The sequence below is a fragment of the Rhopalosiphum padi genome, chromosome 3 (genome assembly GCF_020882245.1).
Source record: "Rhopalosiphum padi isolate XX-2018 chromosome 3, ASM2088224v1, whole genome shotgun sequence".
NCBI classification, from domain to species: domain Eukaryota; kingdom Metazoa; phylum Arthropoda; class Insecta; order Hemiptera; family Aphididae; genus Rhopalosiphum; species Rhopalosiphum padi.
The window spans coordinates 39,151,436-39,163,758 of NC_083599.1; the positions used below are offsets into that span (position 1 = coordinate 39,151,436).

Here is a 12,323-nt window from a genome sequence, read left to right on the forward strand (position 1 = left end):
ACATTCATAACAAGTGTCAAATGTACACATGTTTTTTGTGTATAAATTATTCTAACTTCTATGACTCTCAAGAAAAGTTAAACAATTTTTTTTAATATAATATGATAATAAATAATAAATATCATTGTTATAAACAAGCAGGTAAATAAGATATCATCATTATTACCATCATTTAAAATATTATATTATAATTTAGTTTTAAGACCATCACTTAGATTATCGAATATTCATAATTTATGATAGTATATTTTTAAAATAAATTAGCATAATTTTTAAAATATTTTACACTGTTTTTAAACTATACTTATATAGTCATTTAAAATATTTTTCGTTCGGTCAAAACCTTGAAAATTAAATTTTAGGTTCGTTATAAGTATAATAAATTGTTACTACTAGAAAACAAAATGTAAGCGTGCATTCACAAAATTTCATAAACGTTTGAAGTCTTAACGAATTTTGTCAAAATCGCAAAAATTAGTAAATTTGTTGTAGTTAAAAATGCATTATCACGTCATTTGGACGCGATAAATTTGACGTAAGACAATTCAATGCATAAAATTAAAATTATATTTTGATTGTGATTAAAAAATAAAAATTGATCTATAAAAAATATAAAAATATAATTATTATTATTCATCCAATTTTAAATTGTGAGCAATACTTTTCAATAATTCATTGCCTCATCGGTTGAATGTTTTGGATATTAACGACTATATTATTATTATGTATATAATATGTATCTATTATTTTTTTCAACAAATCTTTATATTTTTTTTCTTTTTAATTGTTTGTATGTATCATATTATATCCGACAAGTAACTAAAAAAAATTGTTGTTTAGCTATGATATTTTTTTTAGCGCATTTATGAATTTTGAAATAAATTGTTTTATACAATTTTTTAAGATACGAAATGTAATAGAGATATAAACGTGATGTAAACGGGAATTTCCAATGATAAATTTGATATTATAAATAATGTGCACAAAAATAAAACAAAAAGTGCCGAATTGACATTCGTCAACATGTAGTTATGTCAAATTTACACGTGTCAAAATTAATAATATGCGTCCTCCAATTCTCTTGCGTCAAAATGACGAGTATCGAAATGACGTATACTCTAAAAATGCATAAGATTTAAAAATTGAATACAAGACTCTTTTTATAAGTGTTCAACCTATATTAAAAAAAAAATATATATTTCCGGAAAGTAAAATACATTTTTTAAACACGTTTAAGTTAAAATTTGAATAAAATTACTTATTTAAACATTGAATAACGACAATGATGTTCAATATATTGTTATACTTTAAAATCTTTATTGTAGAGAATTAAAACTTTTACATATATTTTGAAATTTACTTTGCGTAATGACATTTTCAAAATACGTATGTAGATTATTTTAAGATATTATCTATTCATGCCATGAAACTATTCACGCGCTGTTTTACACTTTTATGGTAATGTGATATTGATTCAAAAGTTAATAATAATATAATAATAATATGGTATAAATATGTATTATTATTATTATTATTAAATACTATAGTAATAATATAATGCAATGTTTTCGGCAGAAATTAAATCCACCTACCGCGTAATACTAATATCAAAATAAATTACTTTAATAGCACTATCAAAAAAAATCGTAAAATGTACTATGTAAAATAAGTGTTAAGTTGACTGTCTCCGCTCAAAATCATTTTTCGTTTACAATGATTTATTATTGAATTCAAATTTAACAGATCCATTTACTACTAAATTACTATCCACTTACTGAGCACTTCAGTATCGTATTTAGAGCTCCCGCCACTTATTTTAGCTGTAGTAACATTTTAATTATGCTTATAATAATTTTACTAACTGATCACCCAACGGGGGCGACCGAGTAACAGCAGTAAAGAATGCACTGACACACAACACTGGTCCAAAGACAGAACACGGGCGAGTGGACTATAGCAGTAGACAGCAGTTTAACGATCATCGCATTAGTAAAATATCGTGTAATTTTAATAATTCTAAAGAATCTTATTTTTGTATGTAAACAAAACAACTTTCTTTCTTTTTAATAAAAACTTTTTTATCGTCTTAAAACGCTACCTAACATTTGAGTGACATAGTATATACTTAATACGCATTTAAGATTCAACAGCTGGTATAGAATTATTAATTTTATAATATAATTACACAAAAATTATTCTATTAAAATTGATAATACATTGTTTTTCAATATTTAACACGATAAACTTAGTGTTTTAAATTAACTTACTAACTGTGTATATTACAGTTTAAAATACTCGTAAACTTACGAAAGTACTTAGTTTATAACCAAAAAAAATTGTCAATTAATTATAAAAAAATTAATTTCCCTATTCATAATGACAAAAATAGTTTTGATAAATTAAAAACATATTTTTAAATATGATTGAAAATAATAATTTATGTAATATTAAATTCTAGCGTCTATATAGAAAACATTTTATGTGCATATGAAATTCAATTTTTACGAAAAAACGTAAAACTACAATATTTTACAATTTAAATATAGATAATAATATAATATATCCTACTAATTATTATCCTAGACTGAAAAATCAACTCCGTTCAGAATCGTTTTTCGTATACAATGATACCTGCCATTGCATTCAAATTTAACATATCCATTATAGTGACCTACTCTCCACCTCTACTATACAGCAGAGCGATAACCCACTTGCCCACCCCTATTTTTTAATATTAACTAGGTATATGAAAAAGCATTAGGTCAAAAATTCGTCAACTACTAAGTATTAAGAGACACTAAGTCACCCATTTTAAAATCAATTATTTTTTGATTCAAATAAATATGTACTGTAGAACGAGAAATCTTAAAAATAATATTTATGAACGACTATAGTTATTATTATTTATATCTATAAAATAATATTATTTACGGTCCATGCATATGAATTTATTGTAATATTTATATTAATATATAATATATAATATAAAATCTGTACTGTTTTTAATTTATGATTAATATTGTTGTTATTTTTTCATTCTTTTATTGTACAAGAGTCAAGAATAATAATATTACCTATTGTGTACTAATGTAACTCCCTATCACCACCACAAGCAATACTATGTAAGTATTATTGTATAATGTCAATAAAAATCATTAAAAAAACAAAAATAGTACAGACATTTGTTGAGAGAAACGTGGTAAATATCTCGTTTGGTGAAAACGAGTTCTGGTGGAAACAGGTAGGTACCATCTGAAAAATAGAACTTAACCAAACCTTTTTCGTCATTTTTAATGTTTTTAATAAGTATATTTTTTTACTGTTTTTAAGTTATTAATACCTATCCTATTTCTATCTATGAGTATATTACTTAATTAATTATTTACATAAATAATAACAAATTCATTAAAACGCTCGATATTAGTGATATTACCTTACTGTCTATAATATAAATGCACAGATATAAGTTATGTCTTACTATAAACATGAAACTTGTACATTATTACCAAACTGATACGACGATGCATATTGATAAAGTACATAACTTATTGGAACCTATATATCACCAATACCAATTTCGTTCAATTATATTATGTAATATTTGATGAGACGAGATAAATGCTATTACTATGGATTAGATAAAATACTAAGGTCAAGAATTTTATCAATAAACTTCTAAAGATTCAACTCTGCTGAACTCTAATGGCTTAGTTATAGGCGTTTGAGAAGTACTTGGGGGTGCTTTTAATAAAAATAAATTCTCGGTTGTAATTTTTTTTAATACAGTCGAGTCGCAATAACTCGAAATCGAAGGGAGATAAAAATTTGCTTCAAGATATCTAACTCAAATTTACATTAATTTATAATATGTATATAATTTATATTTCTAGGGGAATGAAAAAAAATTCGAGTTTTCAAGTTTTTCGAGTTACGAGATTCGAGTTATCGTGACTCGACGGTATTAAAACAATTATATATTATTGACAACCGTAGAAGATTTATAATTAACGATTATTTTGTTTTAAATAATTATGATATTTGAAATACAATTTTTTTTCAACAATTACCTATCGAAATACTGTATAATGTTTAAATATATTAAATATTTTATATTAATGATTTTTACTCTTTTAAGCTTTTTTTCATTTCAACATTAGTTATGTTTATTAGATATACCTAAGGTTTGTTGTCGCAGAAAATTAAAAAATATAAGCATTTATCAACGGTTACATTTTTATAAAGCGAAGCCATTGAAAAAATTATTGACTGAAAAGCAATAAACAAAATGGAGTATTTATTTGCAAATGCTATATATACATTCTGGAATATTTATTATATGGACATACTATGGTCTATGACCTTGTCACATGGTTATTTGGAAATCGATTATGCACGCAAAAGTTTAGTGTTAATTTTATTCGGACACACAATTACGCGGTATAGTAGACGTTAACCGATGTCTTGAGGTCGAGGTCGAGTGTTTTCGACCCAATTACTATTAAAATAATATTCGGCCAGCCAAAGGTCAATCTTTTTGATTACCATATAATTCGCGTGTAAAAAGACCAAATGCTTGTGGTTGTGATGTTATCCTAAATGGCTAGTTTTGTTATAATATCTTATGTAACATTAACCCGATTTTATTATCGCCTACTTTAGACATTTTCTAGTAATAAAAAGTCTATGCTTTTTTATCAGTTGACCTCATTGTGCCACAAAAAGGACGCCCTACTGAGTCACAATAGTATAGTATAATAGCTAGTTTAATAGTTATTTTTACAACTGTAGTATTGTTTATTATTAGACAAAAAAAGTTATATTTCAAACAAATCTTAAAAATAAGGTAATGGTTTGAACAGTGTAATGAATCATTTCATTAAAATTAATTTCCAGTAAAGATGTATTTATGAAAAATTCTTGTGATTGTAAAATATATACTATAACTAAAAACTACAGCTGGCTATATTGTATATTTGCATAAGAAAATATAAACTTGTGAAACGTAAATAATTTTTTTGAAATATATACTTTTTTTACAATCCAAATCGGGTAATCTCACAAAACTTCAGTTCTAATTTGGTTTTTTTCCATTTTCCATTCATCGATATCAATAAATTTGTTAAATTTGTATAATAATTATATCAAAGTTAAGTAAAACCGGATACTTTTCATAAAAATCCATTTAACATTTAGGTAATTTTTACACAAATTATATTGAATTAATCTAACAATATATCAGTTTCTTCATTGTTCATAAAATGTATTTATACCAGTTATTATAATTTATAATAACTATTCTTCTCACGAATAAAAAAAAGATAAGAATATGATTTACAAAATTAATTATACAAAAAATACATATAGATATTTATGTATATTTATTTTATACTATCTAATTAGGTAAGATACATGATATATAATATGCAATACACCGAGGATGACAAATGACATTTAAATATTCAAAAAATTAAGTTACATATAGCAAGTTACCCAACTATTGTTTTATAAAAGTAATTTCGAAATTGACGAATACATTTTGAATTTTCTCCATAAAATACAAAATTATTAATCAGTTAATTAATTTTAAAGTTATATGTAGTCACGTTAAGTCAATTTAATTCTCATATATAAACACAATCAATTATAAATGCATTTAGTTTTTTAAATATCATTGTTTTTATATAAAAACAACCAGAAATATGTTACTAGTATATATAGGGATAGGTCACTTACCTATTCTAAACACAAGAACACCAAATTATAGACTACATCTGGTGGTGTTTTATGAGCTATTTTTGAATTTCAATAGGAATTAGAATAATTGTATAAATACAAATTGTCGATAATAACCATCTCACTCAAACAATTTACAGTATATTCTTGTTATTCGAATCTTGACAGGAAAAAAATCAAGATATCGAAAAATTCGAAACATGAGTTTTTATCAAATAGTATATAAATACAATAAAATCAATTTAAAAATAATATCTGTCATTAAAATGTATTTTTATTACTTCTGACTTCCACGATTTCTTCCAAATTGGATAATGCAAAAAACGTGCCATCTTTTTTTACCAATAGTCTCAACCTTTCAACAAAATGTTTTAATATTTTTAAAGCGTGTTTAACTTGTTGAATTGTAACTATTGTGACTTTCTCTTCATTTTATGGTTTGTCTTCATTCGTTCTCACTAGGATTTTCAATAGTTTTTGGATAAAATTTCGTTATCTGTTCATGTTCACAAAATAATATTTGTGTACACGACATAACAAAAAACATTTTATATCGAGTTAACGTTAAAATTTAATGATCAATAATTAATAACTTATTTTATTATAAGTGGGATTCTATTCTTATTTTTCGTGAACTACTCTTATTTGCCTATATGTTATTTTTACTATCTATATATATTTTTGTGTATTTATACTTTGACTTACTAAAATTTGGATTTATAATACTTTGGCAGGCATCATTAAAAATAAGTTTTTAAAAAAAAAAAAAAATTGGAAATGGTTTTTAACTAATTAGGATGTATTCTTTATCCATTTAATTTGTTAGTTTTTACAAGTTCAAAAAAAAATTAACTTACAACATTAAATTTAGCTTACATTTGCCTATATATTAACTTAATTTAATTAGTCAAAAAATGAGCTAATAACTTTCTCTACCTCGCAATATAGGTACCCTAAAACATGAATACAAATATAGGCTAGGCATTATGTATAGTATTTTAAATATAATATTTCATTAAATACTTTTTCTCGTAACATATAGATACAGTTTACAAGTGATATTCACAGTTTTAACTTTATTGATAAGGTACCTTATACATATTAGGACATTATTTGTATATTACAATTTCTCACAACTATTACAAAAATAAGAACATTTTTATATTACCTAATAGTTGTTAATGCCTAAATTACTAGACCTGTTTTTATTATAATATTAGAGGTATTATGTATATTACACCTAATTTAACCATGCGTAATATTTTTTATTAACATAATAAAACAATTATATATAACTTAAAATTTTGAAGAACTATTATTTTATTTTTATGAAATCTTATACTTATGACTTGTGAGTATTAAACTACCTACCTATTAAAAGTCTTAAGGTAAAAATTTGAACAAAGACGTAAAGTAAAAACACGAACATTCATTAAAAACGATAACGAAGTTAGTTAAACGTGTTTAAAAAACTGTTTTAACAATTAATATAAAAATAAATCATTTTTGGATAGATAAAGATACTATAAAAAATGTATATGAAAAATATTGATAATTTATACAATTACAAAATATTTAGTTCTTCGTTTTTATAGTTTTACAAAATTAAAAATTAAACATTTAAGTAGGTACCTACATAAATAATTTAATACAATTTTTCAAAGCTTATAAATTCTTCTTTATATGTAAGTGTTATTCGTAACAGAGGAGAATTTACGTATTATGCATTTAGAAATTTCTGTACCTCTATATTATTTTTCTGCCTATATTCCATAGTAGTTATAGAAAATTACAAAATACTGTTATAATTATGACTTATTAGTAGATTTTAGAATATATCTTACAGACTACAGATGTATTTATGTAATAAAAAAAATTAAGTTTCCCAATTAAGTACTTATATAGTAATACCTTAGTATACAATACACAACAACAAATTTATAATTTACCAATAATTTGCTAAATATCGATGTATCGAAATGTATGTAAATCACAATATATATATATACTTATGCCTGGTTGCACCATACTTCGTTATCTATCAGTAAATTATTTTTTCCTATGTCCAATTTTAATCAATTTAATATAAAGGTACTTAACATCAGCTGAATTCACTCAACAATAAAAATGTGCCACCACTGGCTTAGAAACACATAACAAATGTTTAAAATATAATAATTTATTTCGAAGTAATTATTAACAATCTAAAAATCGAACTACCTGCTGTGTTTTATCTATTGCTTTAATATTTTATGTTGATTTTATATATTTTAAAGACAATAACCCACAACAGTTTTTAGTAAATATTATGTAAAAATTAACAATATATTGAGTAACGGATAAAAGTATTTATATTTAAAAAATGCATAAGCTTACAGCTCAAAACTTTAAAAAATATGTCTTATTAGTAATTTAAAAATGTGCTATTAGAATTGTCCTCATTTAGATATTTAATCAATGAAAAAATTTAAAAACGGTAAATTTATATCAAAATTAAGATATTTGATACATTTTCTCAAGATAATGAGTTTTAAAGTTTAATATATTTTTCCTTAAAATAAAATCGCAATTTTTTTTTAAAAAAAAACCAAGAAATTTAAATAAATTTAAATAATGAATTTTTTTAACATAAACAAGTAAATTTATAAGATATCCAACGATTTTTAATTTTTAAGCTGATAGATTTTTGAACTTATTTTATATTTCAGAAAACTATTATGAAAATCATTTGACTGTCATTTAATGATAAGCAGAAAAAATTAATAGGAAAAAGGTGTATTAACTCGTTGAGTTATATTGTACGTGTTTATCGCGTGGAGCCGCGCCAAAACTTGTAAATCTACGTCGATCGACTACGTGTCGACACTCGACACCGAGCTCTGCTAAATAAAATTATTTTCTGTTTAATCATCATTTACCAAGAGTATATAACATATTATATTAATTTGAGTAATTAATTCAGTACTCAGTTGAGAGTGAAATTTTACGGAATTTAAACTATTTTTTATTTATTCATAAATTTAATATATTTTCTTAACAAATACCTAAGACCTCATTACTTAACTACCGATGAATACGTTTCAAAAACAAGAAGAAAATACGAATGTTATATACATAATACATATTTAATAAATAAAATAAACAATACACCGGTAAATAACTACACGCAGTATATTCTATACAATGTCTTCATCTTCGTCAAATCTATTAAGTTCTACAAATTATCATACTTAGATTTTTTGCTGTTGTACATATTTTCTGTTTAAATGTGTGTAAATTTTATGTTTTATTCTTATAATCAAGTGAGCTTGAACTTTTCAATCCTTAATGTGTTGTTTTTATGTTTGCAAATATTTTATTATCTATAACAATTAGGATTGGAGGGGTCGCAAAAAAATCTTCCTCCCCCACGGGTATGGATTTAGTGTTTATTCTATTTGTTTTTTGCAGCATCAGCAATTAATGCACTTTTAGTGTGAAGGCGTCCCTGCGTTAGGTATAGGTACTCGTATAACATTAAACATATTAACATGGATGGAATATACGTTATGTCTGATCTTCATATTAAGTACTTATTATAACACGATTTGGGTATGAACAGGAGCGAATAGTGTCCACGACCTTAAAATTTTACTGAAAATAATACGTTTAGTTTTTAAAATAAGTTTTCCATTTCTTTATTTGATGAAAATACTATTGATTTTCACCCCGTTATAAATAGTTTTCCTTCCGAGTCAAGGCGAAAGAATCATTTTTGCGGTTTTGTGAGCGAGACGAGCTGCTCTTTTTGGTGTAGCACTTGAATTTATGTAATTTAAAAGTGAGATCTTTTAAATATTTCCCCCCGCAACAAACAAATCTACAAAATATCTATATCCACCCTCCCCATAAACTGCAGGTGCAATCCTCTTAAATGGCAAACAAATATAATAAGTATCTATACCGAAAATCTAAATACGGTGCTAATTGAAATATTACGTACCTCCGACGAATGACCAACATCAGCTGATTGGTCTGTATGTTATGTTGCGTGCAAACGGCAAGACGTTTGCTTACCGATGGCACATGACCGACTGCGGCTTGTGCTTGCTGGCTGTAGTCTAATGTCTTTGCGAGCGTTTTGTCGAAACGGTCAGAGCTGCGTGTCGTCAAGACAACCCAAACACACGAACGCGAAACGAAACACGATATATTATTATTATTATTGTGTGCGATATCCGTTTAAAATCACCATCGACGTTTGGCAAGCGCGTATAAATATATGTAGGTATGCGGTTTCGGAATATATACGCGATGTTGCGATTAAAATATAATGCCTGCATTAATGCATTATTAATAGTATATTATTTATTATATTATATTAAAATTGCATTGCTGTATTATAATGTTAACCCGACGTCAGATTTAATTTTGATGTCCGAACACAAATCTTGTACCCATAACAAGGCCGTAACTGAAAACGAATTTCCTGCGGGGGAAGGGGTTGCGATAGGTATATATATTTTTTTAAATATTTATTGAAAATATAAAAGTATTCTCGATCAATATCTAATATTATTATTTAGTGTTAACTGCTAAAATTGTTGTTCTTGTTGAATTTCGATAGGGGTCCGGACATCAGCTAGACACTTTGGTACTTTACTCTTATGATGGCCTTGTCGAATGACGAATAGTTAAACATGTGTTAAAATTCAACTTATCAAAGCCTAGTTACAGTGGTAAAATAGTTATCAGCTATCGCCAATTGTGAAATTTTACACTGACTTACTACTAACCTAGTTAGTATATATAAATACGCTTATCAAATAATATGATCAAATCTCGACTTATCATCTACTTTGGAATTTTGAATAAGATATTGTTTATTAGCCATTAGGTATATATTATTTAATGTCGTCACGTTCATTATTATTTTCTACCGATTGTTTCTTGCGGCTTGCGATCATCAATACTTTTTCACCAGATAAGTACGGAGAATTTTTAGGAGAAAATATACTCCCGACAATTAATAAATAAAAAATACAGTTGAAAAGTGATTTGATGGGTAGTTAAAGCATGACGTGTTCATTGCCATATTGACATCTGCCTGTATCAAACTGACTTAAAAAGTAGGTACATAAATGGCAATTATGTATAAAAATAATACAAATAATTACAACATTTTGTTACCATATGTGATAACGTAATGTAATTATGTAAATATATGTAAATATATGCATTTTTTATTATGTTAACCAGAAACTGAGGGATGGCTTGTTGCAAATTTACCTACCGCAGTACCGCTCCTGATCCAAAAGTTTGAACGAGTATACGTAATATACACTCTTTATCTACTGCGGGTATCAAGTGGTTAATTAATTTTACATAATTATCTATGGATACCTAGATGATACATGAAAAATTTGACTTATGAAGTATAATTAAATAGAAAAAAGTGGCAGTCGCCCCCCCCCCCCCATGGCAAAAAATGGTAACCGCCGTTAACGTTAACTACATTTATTTGTAATTATATGTTTCCGTGTGGCCCGTGTGGCCGTGTCACATACGTACAGACATTTATTGCACTGAAAGAAGATGCTTATGACAAATACATTTATTGTATTGGGAGGGGGGTTATAGGTAAAATATAAAAACATTTTCCCCTCCACACACAACCATGAGGTGCCTAATTAGGTATTTATAAAAAGTAAAATTAATGACTTCAGACTTATTCATATTATTATATATAGGTATACTTTATGTATATTGTGTATAATTGTACAAAATGCCCACGTCATGCTATCTTAAATTTTACCCGACGGTACAGTGTCCGCGTTTCGAACTTTTAATGCTCGACCGTACAAATAGTGACCTAAAACCATTATTAGTAGCCCTTGCAACTTATTTATACGTGTCGCGAATGAGGTAGGATCTTATTTGCGATATTATTAGAGAGCACATAATGATATCTAATACCGAAAATAAAAAAATATTACCACCCCCAACAACATATTTTGAAAAAACGTTGAAATAAAATTCTAAAAACCACTATTGTTTATTTCAATTGAAATATAAAAAACTGTTTTGTTAGTCTTAAAAAAACTACATGTAGGAACACTGGAATTTTCATCAAAGATGCTAAGTTCAAGGAAACCTGCAATTATCTGAAAATGTATGAATTGTCTGAAAAAAGTGTTTGACTAAATAGATTTATTTTACATTTTCGACATGTATAATGAATAGGGTATGTATACTCGTATATTTTTCGTCATAAAATTACGTTAATTTAGTCTTGATCATACGATTCGTACGTTGGTTTAACTTCCTTCAATGTACCTATTATAGGTAAGCATAAAGCCGTATAGGTAGGTACATGTACTTTAGATTTTTAAGACCTAGGTTTATGTATTTTAATTTAACAAACACTTTCAATGTCAAAAAAATAGCGTACCAAAAATTATTTGTTTCGTAAGTGAATGCGACAAATTGACGTACGATATGTGTATGCTTCTAAATTGTACGCAACGAAATATCGTGCGTTCAAACAATCGCGACGTAATATCAGGTGATGGTTGAACGACGACGTCTCCGCGTCGTGGAATGCGTACAAC

The 12,323-nt window shown here is 26.2% G+C and overlaps 1 protein-coding gene across 1 annotated transcript in view; it reads right to left on the reverse strand.

Moving 5' to 3' along the window:
* The window catches only part of LOC132927093 (uncharacterized), a 33,251-nt gene extending 23,428 nt beyond the window's left edge, over positions 1-9,823 (reverse strand). Inside the window, exon 1 of the mRNA XM_060991549.1 lies at positions 9,716-9,823. The gene's annotated coding sequence lies outside the window, so the exon portion shown is untranslated. The remainder of the gene's footprint in view (positions 1-9,715) is intronic.
* Positions 9,824-12,323: the final 2,500 nt, after the last annotated feature.